Genomic DNA, 13,771 nt, shown 5'->3' with positions numbered 1-13,771 from the left:
ATTAAGCGTCTGGTTTTAAAATTAACCTATGTAGAATAGAAAGCACACACATAAATACATGTGGGATACTAATATGCTTGTGTTGCAAACTCAATCCATTAATTATGGGAAGTCGTCTTACTAATATAGTGCGAAATGCTATAATCTAATGAAAGGCTTTGCATGAATGCATTCGAAATGTATTATTGTGGCAGAAATGATGGAGAATGGTAAGAAAACAATGCACAATTGTGCCTTAAAAGGCTAGGTAACCACTAACATTGTGTTTGTTTCTATAATAGTTCCCGTTATGGCCCATGCGGCCTATTAAAAAATGGAAGGTGTGCGAGACTCCAAGTGAGTGTCCCTCTACGCATGTGCGACTGTTCTAAAGTGATGTGCAAGCAGCCTGTGCCTGTGCGGCTGATGTCAAGATCAGCGTGGCCTGAAAAGCGGAATAGTGCCAAGTTAAAGATGTCCGTGTTATGACCCTGGGAAAGATTATGAAAGTGACAAGTTGAAGGACAAGGGTGAAGGAGTGAAGGAGTGTAATAATGAACAATCAAAAACATTACTATGCAAGAAACCATGTCTTAGCGGAAATATGGACAATGAGGAGATAAGGTTATCCTCATCCACCCCTTGAACGGAACAATGAGAACTGAATGTGGAACCTAAAAGTTTCACATTTTAGTTAGATAGATATAAAAGAGGAAAGAAGAGAGCGTGCTTTTGAATTTATTTTTGCACCACGACATGCTGTCAGACTGATTTATTTTTGAATGGTGCAAAGACTTTGACATTTTCTTGACTTTAACTTTTGATCGGGACGGAGTCATGATGGGAGGTGAACATCGAGAAAAAATTGAGAGGCTGTATTTGGGAACCATTCTATGCTAACTCTGATTCTCATTGCCGATACAATTGGTAATATGTCTTTGACTTATTTTTCTGAACTATTCTGCTGATAAATGTACACTGTTTGAATTTAATCTTCTTTTTCTTTAGGTGAATTTAAAATGTTTAATGGTGTTCGAATTAGGGTTAAATAAAATAAGGTCCTGTTTGGAGATTACATCTTTAAATAAAAATTAAATAAATGGAGAATTAAGCTGGTCTTGTTGTTCATTAGTCTACTAGCTGATCCATTGACCAAACAGTGGGGTGTCTTAATGTTTTATCAAGAGTTACACCATGGTAAGATCCAATAAACTGCAGATGTATATATTGTATACAATTTAGATTAAAATAGATGAAGTAGGACACTCCACTAATCTAGCAGCTCATCCTCATATTTTCACTGATCTTGGGAGCAGGGTGATTTGTGTGAATGAATGACTCGCGGTGTCATGGGCCCCACCAACGAGTAAAGTGTGATAGCTCCTAGGATACATAGTGATGGTTTGGAGGTTTGGTTTGGAACAGTGCTGGATCCGTTTTTCTTGGTAGCAGAGGTCTGGTTGCTGTAGGTTAACTTGGACCAGTAATGTATAGACTAAGTGGGGTAATGTATATAGAGTTTTGATGTATGGAAATTATGACTAACATTTTATGTTGAGTCTGTATTACCTTATGTGTAGTCGGAATTTTGAGGCTTCTGGGAAGTAGAAAGTTGGTTACTATGCCTAGGAAGAGGAAAGTGTGGCAAGTAAGTCACACATCACATAGTCTGTTTCAAAGTGTAACATCATCGTGTGTTAGAAGTTAGGGACATTTTACGTGTAAAAGTGGTGAATGTATAGCGAAGGACACCTGTAAAATCTTGACTCTAAGCACAGGAGTCAAATATACTCTGCTTAGCCCTAAGAAAGTAAAAGAGTTGATACCGGAGCTTGAGCGAAGGGTAAGGTAGAGCAAAGTGCTACCTTATTGGCAAAACTAAAATTCTGTGGTAGAGAAGAGGTAAACGCTGCCTACTGGAAATAAAGAATACTTGTGAGTTTGAGGAAACTATCACTTTGGTTTTAGCGAAACAGATGAATGGAGATGTTTTATGTGGTTTCTAACTGGTTTTAGTTGTATAAAGGTGTAAATACAGTGTGCCAATAAATTTTGTAAAGGAGGGTCAGCCGAAGCTGCAGAAGCCGGAGCAGGACTGACGTCACTGGTGTCCCGCTGGGATTTGTCCGCGTGACTAGAACGGAGTGAGTGCTGATTGGTGCACTTGCAAAAGTTGTGTAAGCATTGGTTGAGAGCGATTGTAACATTTTCTATTCTGATTGGTGCGTTAGTGTGAACCGCGCTGCGATAGGTTGGTGTAGCGAAGCAGTCTGCGGAAGAGTGCCCAATTGTTTGAAAGTCAGGAAACCATCGGAAAATTTAGTTTTATTATGGAGAAGAAAGGGAAAAACCTACGTGGTTTAAGAAATTGAAGAACATGTTTAAGAAGGATAAGGAAATAGTGGCAAGAGAGAGAAAATTGCTTCCTCCACCTAAAACGCCTGCATAGTAAAATGTTGACAAAATATGGCTATCATACATGTATTTAGTTCGAAAATTGGGCTAGATGCACTAAGAATGATGGCGTATTAGCATTTCCAGAAGTAGGTTCTTTTAGTACTGCTGTACTATGAAATTTGAGAGAAAAGATGACTAAGTTTGAACCAAGACCTAGACCAACTCAATTTGAGGCATTTACCGAGTGGGAAGATGAGATACATGAATTGAAGCGAGAAAGGTTTGAGAAGTTGAGAGGACCTAGGAGAGATTCCGAGGTTTATGGGGAACGTCTCATGAGAGTAGAATGCGGAGATGGAGAAATGCTGATATGTGTGTTGGAATGTATCCAGTAAGGACAGTTAATGAAATAGTAGGACGGAAATGTACGGAAAAGAGAAATAATGTGGAACCAGAAAGGAAAAGTTATGGGGATTGTGAAACAGAGGATGAAGTACTGGAGGAGATATTACATAGAAGATCCCCTCCATATCAACCGAGTTCTGTAACATTGACTCCAAGACGATTTTCTGAAATTAAAGACAGTACAGAGAGAGAGAAATTGAAATATGATTCTAATGCCCCATTAATGGAAACCAGACTTACTGATACTCCCAGACAAAATTGTGAAATTAGAGGTAGCATGGATAGAGCAGAGAGGAGATTTGAAGGAAACCCAAGTACATCCGAATATGTGCGGTCTACTAATGAATTGACTGAAAAGATACAGGAACTCACTAAAAATATAGAAGCTGTGACTGACCCACTAACAATAGGTCCTGTGATTCCAGTGTTCGAAAACAAGAAAATAAAAGAACCATTGTTAACTATCCCTTTGAATCAAAGTTTACAAAAAGTAAGAGAAAAGGTTTATCCAGACTTATCTGAAGTTAGGCATGCTAGTCAGATGACCCCGCCTGACTTGACCTTTAATCAAAGTCTCCCATTTAAGTTTCCAACGATCGGAATCAGATTCTGCAACACCCGAAAAAAGTATAGAGAAAATTGATTTATCACAAACTCCTGTGGGACCAACAGAACAGGAATTAAGTGATTGGCTTAAAACGTTAAAAGTAAAGGATCAAGAACCTAAAGTGTTAGATGTGGTTAGATTGAAAATTTACATCGAAGAATCAATAATTCGGACAATTGGAACAGATAGGTTAAAAGCATACCAAGATGATGACTTAATGTATATGTGTAAAAGCATTACATGGAGAGCTAAAAACCTGCATGATCCAATAGAAGGATTGGCAAATGAACTCCATATAGACTTTGCAAAGACTAAAGTATTACAAAAGCCTTACAGAGTGGATTTTACTGAAAAAGATATTGACAATATGAATACATCCGGAAGATTAACCCAGATAAAGGAATTGATTGTGTAGTTGAGGAAGTGGGGGGATGTAAAACAGTGGGAAAATAAATGGACAGAGAAAAGGGAAGAAAGCAATGATAAAACATCATTAGTGTTTCCAGTTAGAGAAAAAGAGCCTGAGGTGAATGAGTTTCCTATGAGAAAAAAACCAGGAAGAGGGTATGTCCATGTTCCTTGGACTAGACAGGATACATTGTCATTTAAAAATGATTTCCCTAGGTTGCGAGAGAAACCAGTGGAATGGGACGGACAAGTGGATCGATTTGCAAAAGTCTCAAAAGTACTATGGGAAGATTTAGATGGATTGTTTGACATAGTAGTACCAGCAGACCTATGGTCTGAATGTAAAATAACTGTAGACTGGCCAAAAGCCGAGTATCCAAGAGATCCTAAAACAGGTGCTCCTGGACCTGAGGTGATGTGGAAGTATGAACAGGTAATAGCATTCTTGAAGAATAAAATCCCTCCAAAAGAAACAGATTGGGTAAAGATTGACAGGACATTGCAAGAACCTAAAGAATCAGTGCATTCATTTTATGAAAGATTGTTGCTAGTGTTTAAGTAATACAGTGGATATGAGGAATTGAGTGAGAAGAATTAAAGAAGAAAAGACCGCTGCACTCCCTCTTTAGTTATGGTAATCAAAAATTAAGGTGGATTTGTTAATCTTGTAGGTACTGCAGATGTTCACCTCCTGGGTCCCGAGGTGCTGGAAATCAATGGTACTGAAAATCTTACAAGGAGTAAGAGTGACCTGCAGTACTCTTGTGCATCAATATGCTAAATGTTTATGTGCCAAGGTAGTTGAAACAGTACAGAATATATTTTACTCCATGATGTTTGCAAAGGTTTCAATTGTTTATTCCTTTATCTTCATATTTCTCTCATATGATAGGATAATCACGAAGTATTTTCCAAAATTAGTCATCAATAACCAACATGTTGACAGATCACATGGTTTAAAGTCCCCAATGCATTTCGCACAACAGTGCGCTTCCTCAGGGGGTCTGTAAAATCAATAGAAATAAAGCTGCGATGTAATCATAGTATATGATGGAGCACGGCAATACAGGTTAAAAACCAATGTGCCTTTAAACTAAAATACGGTATCTCACGTGTGATGGTGGATAACAGGTGAAAAAATATAAGTAAGGATATAATAAGGAATGGAAATCCAAAAAGCGGGGAGAACCAGCCTACAAAGGTGCGGTGGTTGTAATTTGTGAACTCATCAGGGATGCTATGAATCAATCATGTATTAAAAGAACCCGTGAAATATGGAGTGAAAAAAAATGTGCATCAAAGTTAAAAGACCAAAGGATCCCGAAGCATATAGTATAAGGAATACAGTGTAAAATACGAGCGCAACATAGTCTCTTACCGCGTGTGCAGATTTAGAAACGGACTCGATAGGGGTAAGACGGCACGAAACCGTGTGTAGGCGAATACCCGGCTCCTGAATCGGGAACCCGGAAGACGCCACGCATGCGCGTTCGAGTGTTATGAACGTGTAAAAAGGCAAACATAGAAAGTGGACTGGCAGCAAGCCGATCGTGACGAAAGTAAACAGAAGGGAAACACCAAGATCATGCTCGTAAATTAGAAAAATATAATGTGAATAAAACAAACTGAAAAATGTGACAAGTTTGAAAATTTGAAATAAGAAAAAGGTGTGAAAAACGTATAGGCAATATAACTGTCGAACAAATAAAGAAAAGGGTGGACACCAGGCACTAGGTCATGTATGTAAATTAAAAATAAATTATCAAAGTAAACATGATACAAATTAAGACACAGCTAAATGGAGAGAACATTATCAACAGGTCAAACAGTATTCCAGTACTAGACGAGACATCTTATAATTATAAATGGCAACTAAATTCCAAGCGGTCATTAAGTCCTTTCGGTTGGACCGCCCGGAGGCGGTATATCCAGTATAATTCCCGTTGCAGTAATTGTTTGTTATTGTCCTTGTGTGGTAGTTTGTCTATTGTTTCCAAAATCAAAAATCTTATTTGACTTGCGTTGTGTGAATGTTGGATGAAATGTGTTGCGATACTGGATTTAAGATTTTTGGTGCGGATGTTACTCCGATGTTCGTTTAATCTGATCTTAATTTTGCGTTCAGTCTTACCCACATATGGGAGGCCACACGGGCATTTGATCAAGTATATAACATTGTTCGTATCGCATGTTGCATTCACACGTAAGTTGATGGCAGTACCTTGGGTAGGGTGGGACACAGTAGATCCAGGAATTATACTATTGCAATGACTGCATCGGAGTAACATCCGCACGAAAAATCTTAAATCCAGTATCGCAACACATTTCATCCAACATTCACACAACGCAAGTCAAATAAGATTTTTGATTTTGGAAACAATAGACAAACTACCACACAAGGACAATAACAAACAATTACTGCAACGGGAATTATACTGGATATACCGCCTCCGGGCGGTCCAACCGAAAGGACTTAATGACCGCTTGGAATTTAGTTGCCATTTATAATTATAAGATGTCTTGTCTAGTACTGGAATACTGTTTGACCTGTTGATAATGTTCTCTCCATTTAGCTGTGTCTTAATTTGTATCATGTTTACTTTGATAATTTATTTTTAATTTACATACATGACCTAGTGCCTGGTGTCCACCCTTTTCTTTATTTGTTCGACAGTTATATTGCCTATACGTTTTTCACACCTTTTTCTTATTTCAAATTTTCAAACTTGTCACATTTTTCAGTTCGTTTTATTCACATTATATTTTTCTAATTTACGAGCATGATCTTGGTGTTTCCCTTCTGTTTACTTTCGTCACGATCGGCTTGCTGCCAGTCCACTTTCTATGTTTGCCTTTTTACACGTTCATAACACTCGAACGCGCATGCGTGGCGTCTTCCGGGTTCCCGATTCAGGAGCCGGGTATTCGCCTACACACGGTTTCGTGCCGTCTTACCCCTATCGAGTCCGTTTCTAAATCTGCACACGCGGTAAGAGACTATGTTGCGCTCGTATTTTACACTGTATTCCTTATACTATATGCTTCGGGATCCTTTGGTCTTTTAACTTTGATGCACATTTTTTTTCACTCCATATTTCACGGGTTCTTTTAATACATGATTGATTCATAGCATCCCTGATGAGTTCACAAATTACAACCACCACACCTTTGTAGGCTGGTTCTCCCCGCTTTTTGGATTTCCATTCCTTATTATATCCTTACTTATATTTTTTCACCTGTTATCCACCATCACACGTGAGATACCGTATTTTAGTTTAAAGGCACATTGGTTTTTAACCTGTATTGCCGTGCTCCATCATATACTATGATTACATCGCAGCTTTATTTCTATTGATTTTACAGACCCCCTGAGGAAGCGCACTGTTGTGCGAAATGCATTGGGGACTTTAAACCATGTGATCTGTCAACATGTTGGTTATTGATGACTAATTTTGGAAAATACTTCGTGATTATCCTATCATATGAGAGAAATATGAAGATAAAGGAATAAACAATTGAAACCTTTGCAAACATCATGGAGTAAAATATATTCTGTACTGTTTCAACTACCTTGGCACATAAACATTTAGCATATTGATGCACAAGAGTACTGCAGGTCACTCTTACTCCTTGTAAGATTTTCAGTACCATTGATTTCCAGCACCTTGGGACCCAGGAGGTGAACATCTGCAGTACCTACAAGATTAACAAATCCACCTTAATTTTTGATTACCATAACTAAAGAGGGAGTGCAGCGGTCTTTTCTTCTTTAATTATTCCCCACTTGCTCATACCGCCTTTTGCACCCACAACCATGTCCTATGCGGATATAGCAGGTTTAACCAGTAATAAAGCCGACACTTTCGAATTCAATACTAATGACACTGATAGGATCTATTCATTGATACAGGAGCCGGAATACATCGCTTCAAGTACAGGATCAATCCAAGCTAATGTACGTCAACTACTATTCACAGCTAAACGAGAGATCAACCAAAGGCTGCATACAAACGCACTAAAACCATACAACAACTTATCAAACAACCTTCAATTACCGATGATACCATCTTTAAAGGAACCATCCCATGTCACAACTGCAGTCATTGCAATAGTATAATTCCTGGATCTACTGTGTCCCACCCTACCCAAGGTACTGCCATCAACTTACGTGTGAATGCAACATGCGATACGAACAATGTTATATACTTGATCAAATGCCCGTGTGGCCTCCCATATGTGGGTAAGACTGAACGCAAAATTAAGATCAGATTAAACGAACATCGGAGTAACATCCGCACCAAAAATCTTAAATCCAGTATCGCAACACATTTCATCCAACATTCACACAACGCAAGTCAAATAAGATTTTTGATTTTGGAAACAATAGACAAACTACCACACAAGGACAATAACAAACAATTACTGCAACGGGAATTATACTGGATATACCGCCTCCGGGCGGTCCAACCGAAAGGACTTAATGACCGCTTGGAATTTAGTTGCCATTTATAATTATAAGATGTCTCGTCTAGTACTGGAATACTGTTTGACCTGTTGATAATGTTCTCTCCATTTAGCTGTGTCTTAATTTGTATCATGTTTACTTTGATAATTTATTTTTAATTTACATACATGACCTAGTGCCTGGTGTCCACCCTTTTCTTTATTTGTTCGACAGTTATATTGCCTATACGTTTTTCACACCTTTTTCTTATTTCAAATTTTCAAACTTGTCACATTTTTCAGTTCGTTTTATTCACATTATATTTTTCTAATTTACGAGCATGATCTTGGTGTTTCCCTTCTGTTTACTTTCGTCACGATCGGCTTGCTGCCAGTCCACTTTCTATGTTTGCCTTTTTACACGTTCATAACACTCGAACGCGCATGCGTGGCGTCTTCCGGGTTCCCGATTCAGGAGCCGGGTATTCGCCTACACACGGTTTCGTGCCGTCTTACCCCTATCGAGTCCGTTTCTAAATCTGCACACGCGGTAAGAGACTATGTTGCGCTCATATTTTACACTGTATTCGTTATACTATATGCTTCGGGATCCTTTGGTCTTTTAACTTTGATGCACATTTTTTTTCACTCCATATTTCACGGGTTCTTTTAATACATGATTGATTCATAGCATCCCTGATGAGTTCACAAATTACAACCACCGCACCTTTGTAGGCTGGTTCTCCCCGCTTTTTGGATTTCCATACCTTATTATATCCTTACTTATATTTTTTCACCTGTTATCCACCATCACACGTGAGATACCGTATTTTAGTTTAAAGGCACATTGGTTTTTAACCTGTATTGCCGTGCTCCATCATATACTATGATTACATCGCAGCTTTATTTCTATTGATCTTACAGACCCCCTGAGGAAGCGCACTGTTGTGCGAAATGCATTGGGGACTTTAAACCATGTGATCTGTCAACATGTTGGTTATTGATGACTAATTTTGGAAAATACTTCGTGATTATCCTATCATATGAGAGAAATATGAAGATAAAGGAATAAACAATTGAAACCTTTGCAAACATCATGGAGTAAAATATATTCTGTACTGTTTCAACTACCTTGGCACATAAACATTTAGCATATTGATGCACAAGAGTACTGCAGGTCACTCTTACTCCTTGTAAGATTTTCAGTAGAATTGAGTGAGAAGGACATGAGTCAGTTTGTGTATCGTTTTGTCTTTGGATTAAGACCAGAGATAAGAGAAATGATCAAGCATAACTTGAAGGGTTGGCAGTCCTGTTCTGTCGTCGAAGTGTTGAGGCATGTGAAATATTGCAGTTATGAGATTGAGGTTAAGGAAAGAAAGCTTAAAGAGAAAGCCATGTGGACACAAGTTAAAGTGACTGAACATCAAGTAGCTCAATTAGAGAATAAAAGTCCTGAAGGAGGTCAGTTGAAAATGAAGGGAAATTTAAATAAAAGAAAAGGAATGGGTAATTTGGAAGAGGCAAAGAAAAAGTTTTGATGACACAATTGCAGCAGGTTAGGGCATTGGAAAAACTAGTGTAAGTTGCCACCAGGAGTTAGTTCCGGAAATACATCATTGACTCCGCAGGTGCAGAATGAGGTAATTCAGCAGTCATTGCCATAGAACAGGTAGTTACCCTACAGAGTCAGGTGCCCCAACCACCACTTCCACACAGTGTAAATCTACAGAAATACAGTGCAAAGACAGAATTCTTTAGAGGAGAACAGGTAACAAGATCACCTAGAGTGAATGTGAGTCCACAGTATTGGCTGAAGGAAGATGGGAGTGAGCCTGTTGATAGCTACTGACAGTGCCTAGGAAAGGGAGTAGAGTGGGTACTTAGCACAACTCTAGAGGTAGATCAATCTGGTCCTTTTGTGAATGGAAAGGTGAATGATGTAAATGTGACTTTCCAAGTGGACACAGGTGCTACCTGTTCTACTGTTAGATCAGTAGAAGTTCAAAATATTTCTCTCTCAGGAGACAGCATCCAAGTAGTAGGCATAGCGAATAGACAGATTAAAACATCCCTGACAGAACCAGTTGAAGTTGAAATTGGAAATTTCAAAGACATGCATCGATTTGTAGTGTGTGACAGTAGTCCTGTTAACCTTCTTGGAAGGGACATACTGTGTAAAATGAACTGTGCCATTTACTGTTCCCCAGATGGCATTGAACTCCAAACTCCAGATGAAGATAGATTGTATAAAAATGACCATGTCACTGATAGACTCAGAACAAAATAGCATGTTTCCTGTATTTGACAAAGGAAATATACCTGGTGAGATAAAAAGAGTCAGTAAAAGAAAAAGTGTGGGATTTCACAGGAGAGGATATTGGATTAATGAAAGGTGTGGGTCCTGTGAAAGATTCTGTGAAGGAAGAAGTGAGTTACCCAAATATTCCCCAATATAAATTGACAGCAGAAATAATTGAAGGAATAACTCCATTGATAAACACAATGATTGAACAAGGAATTTTAAGAGAAATAATAGGCAGTCCATGTAAATCACCTATAATGGGATTGAAGAAGCCTAATGGAACATTTAGGATAGTGCAGGATTTACGAAGATTTATTAAAATTGTTGTCCCATGCTGTCCTGTTGTGCCAAATTCAGCAGTGATCCTGTACCAAATTCTATATGCTAAAGAATGGTATACAGTCATTGACCTATGTTATGCGTTCTTCACAGTTCCATTACACCCTGATAGCCAGCCAAAATGTGCTTTCCGGTTTGGAGACCGTATTTTGGCATGGTGCCATATTCCTCAAGGGTATACTGAGTGTCCCTCAATCTTTAATCAACTGCTAAAGAAGTCATTGGAGAGTTTGAACATACCTGGAAATTCAGTATTGGTTCAATATATTGATGACCTGTTAGTGGCATCAAGAACCAAGGATGCATGTGTTTCAGATACCATTGCATTACTGAATCATTTGGTAGAAGGAGGACATAAGGTGTCACCATCAAAGTTACAGATCTGTCATAAAGAAGTACAGTACCTAGGTCACAAGATTGCAGAAGGAGTCAGACAAGTTACCATAGAAAGAATCAGAAAGATACAAGGAATGAAACCTCCTAAAACTCAGAAACAGGTGAGAATGCTCCTAGGAATGGTAGGCTACTTTCGACAATGGGTCAGTGGATTTTCCCTGATAGCAAAATCATTGCAGAGACTGACAAGAGCAGATGTAAGAGACCCCATAGTGTTGAACAAAACCGAAATGGAGGCTTTTGAACTACTAAAAAACAGTCTGTGTGAAGCACCAGCATTGGAAATGCCTGATTATGAGAAAGAGTTTGAACTGTATTACAGTGAATGAGAGGGATGTGCATTATCAGTTCTAATTCAAAGGCATGAAAAATGAGAAAGCCAATTGAATATTTCTCAGGTGTTTTGGATCCAGTTGCTAAAGCATTGCCAGGATGTTTGAAAGCAGTAGCTGCTACAAGTGTAAGTTTGGAACAGAGTGAGGGTATAGTGATGGGATATCAGTTAAGGGTATATGTACCTCCCTGAGGACTCCCAGCTGGAGTCCTCAGGGTAAGAGGCGTGGGCAAAACTCCATCAGCAACCCGGGGGACTGCGAGGACCAGCAACCCCTACGCTGACCAGCTGGTTCCTCTTCCCCCAGGCGCCACGCCCACGGACACGCCCACCGCCGATTTGCACAAAACCTTCGTGACACCCGCTTCGCGGGTGCAACTCACTTGTTGTAGCTGATCCCTACTGCCTGCTGTTGTGTTCAGGACTGAGCCAAGGTCCGCGCAAGTCTTTCAACCTAATTACTGGCTGTCGCCTCCCAGAGGACTCGCTGGTGTGAGCGAGACCCGCAGTCGCAGGTCTAGTCCAGCGCTCCCAGCTGGAGTCCTCAGGGTAAGAGGCATGGGCAAAACTCCATCAGCAACCCGGGGGACTGCGAGGACCAGCAACCCCTACGCTGACCAGCTGGTTCCTCTTCCCCCAGGCGCCACGCCCACGGACACGCCCACCGCCGATACGTTTATAAACACCATCATCCCTCCCGCGACGCGGGACGCGCGCGGGGCGGAGCACGGGGCGAAGCCCGGGCCAAGGGCGGGCCCATTGTTGCCCGTTAGTGCCCGGCAGAGACCGGACCGGGCCACCCCCCTTTCGCCTCTGGTTACCACAGCCATCACTCTTCAACCATGCCTCCCAAAACCAGGAGTAACACAAAAACCAAATATAAGAATACCCAAGAGGTAGCACAAATAACCGGACCAATCGATTTATTCATCTCACGGACACATGAGGTAATCAATCAGAGTATCTCCCTTCTCGAAAAAAGAGTCTCACTGGATCTTATGAACGCAAAACGATCGTCCCTGGGCACCCTAGCAACTGCTACTTCCCCCATTCATCTAACCTCTTCAAACTGCTCCCTCCCCATGACTGTGACTGCCCCTGACATCAACACAGTCCCGTCCATAGTAGACTTATCTGTAACACAACTTGAATCCGACCTGTCATCAACATCAGATAATCTAGAGGCATCCCCCAATTTAGCAGCCTGTCAAACACAGGAAGGTACACAGACCAACATAGACATGTACCTTCGAGGAGAAAGAGAAGGAGCCATTCCAAAACTAGGCAGTACTAACCACACTGACACCACGGCGTCCTGTTCAGGTTACGTCATGGAGCCGTTAGATCATACAACACAATTCCTGCAACCAATTACATCATGCCCTCCAGAAACCAACCGTCTCCATCGCCCAATCCCCAATGAAGCTATTGACAACCCCTGTAGAACATGCAAAGCCACCTCCCAAGTATTAACTGCAACAAAAGACCTTCTGGTCCAGCATTTGAAACCCATTCAATTAAGCATCAGGAATCTTGAAGCCCAACTGGCAATTCTTTCTGCCAGAATGCTTGATACCAATACACATTTAGTGAAAAAGGGGCCGCGAAATGTCCCTCAGTCCTCCAAAACACTTCCCCAACCACAACCACCCAAAGTAATAAAACAACCAACCCCAACTATTCTACCCTCAAAAAATCCAAAACAAAATGTTTTGAATCAAAATCCACAAAATGCAACGCCTCGAGCACAACAGGGCAAAACTAATGTGGTGTCGAATCAACAAACACCCAATATAGGCTCGGCTACCCCAGTCATCACAGGGCTTGCAACAGATAACCCAAACAAAACCCACCCCGTAAAAAAGTTAACACCGCCCCCATCAAAATCAACGGTCCATCAGCTACCTTCTGAAAAGATCCATAAAAAGATACCAGGATCCAGGCGCCCAGCCCACTTGCCCCCAGAAGCCACCCCATACACAATAGTACTGACTGGCGTACCAGAATTAACCGATGATATCCCAGAAACCGCCTGGTCACTTAAAAATAAGGTGATGCAATGGCTAAGCATCAACAGGCCACTAGAATCCCATCATTCGGGTGGGATCTCTACAGTCCGCAGGGTAGTATGGGTTGGTAAAACACCAAAATCGACCCA

Source organism: Lissotriton vulgaris, chromosome 4_1 (genome assembly GCF_964263255.1).
Source record: "Lissotriton vulgaris chromosome 4_1, aLisVul1.2, whole genome shotgun sequence".
NCBI lineage: Eukaryota > Metazoa > Chordata > Amphibia > Caudata > Salamandridae > Lissotriton > Lissotriton vulgaris.
Note: the sequence above shows the minus strand (reverse complement) of the source record.